Source organism: Penaeus monodon, chromosome 24 (assembly GCF_015228065.2).
Source record: "Penaeus monodon isolate SGIC_2016 chromosome 24, NSTDA_Pmon_1, whole genome shotgun sequence".
NCBI lineage: Eukaryota > Metazoa > Arthropoda > Malacostraca > Decapoda > Penaeidae > Penaeus > Penaeus monodon.
Window position 1 is genome coordinate 22,911,210 of NC_051409.1, and position 501 is coordinate 22,911,710.

The following is a 501-nucleotide window of genomic DNA, read 5'->3' on the forward strand; positions in this document are numbered from 1 at the left end:
CCTGATGGAGTCAGTAACTGATATGAAGAATAACAGAACATTCCTTACGAAAACACACACTGCAAAACATAATATACGATTCCCCTTAGTCATTCTGGGCAAAGGATCAGCGAGCTTAAAGGTAATTTATGTTTCAGAGAAAATGCAACATTGATTAAAGCCGCTTATAACAATTCTGTAACTCTGTTTATTGTAGAGGTTCAATAGAGGATAATAATAATTTACGAAAGCGAAAACCCCCTAGTGTGAAAAATATCGAATAAATCAGTCATTGCTACGGCCATATCAGAAGGTAACCGATACGAAATGAATAAAAAATCCCATTCCAAGCATAGTTGCGCGGTCGCGGTGGCAGGCGTACGACGACGCCGCTGACTCACTGGTAGTTCCTCGTGACGTCATGGCCAAGTTCTTCCCCTACTGATGGGCTTTTCCCATCCTTCCTGCCCGCCGCCTCCTGGTGTTTCCCCGAGGAACTGGGGGAAATTGGAAGGGATAGGG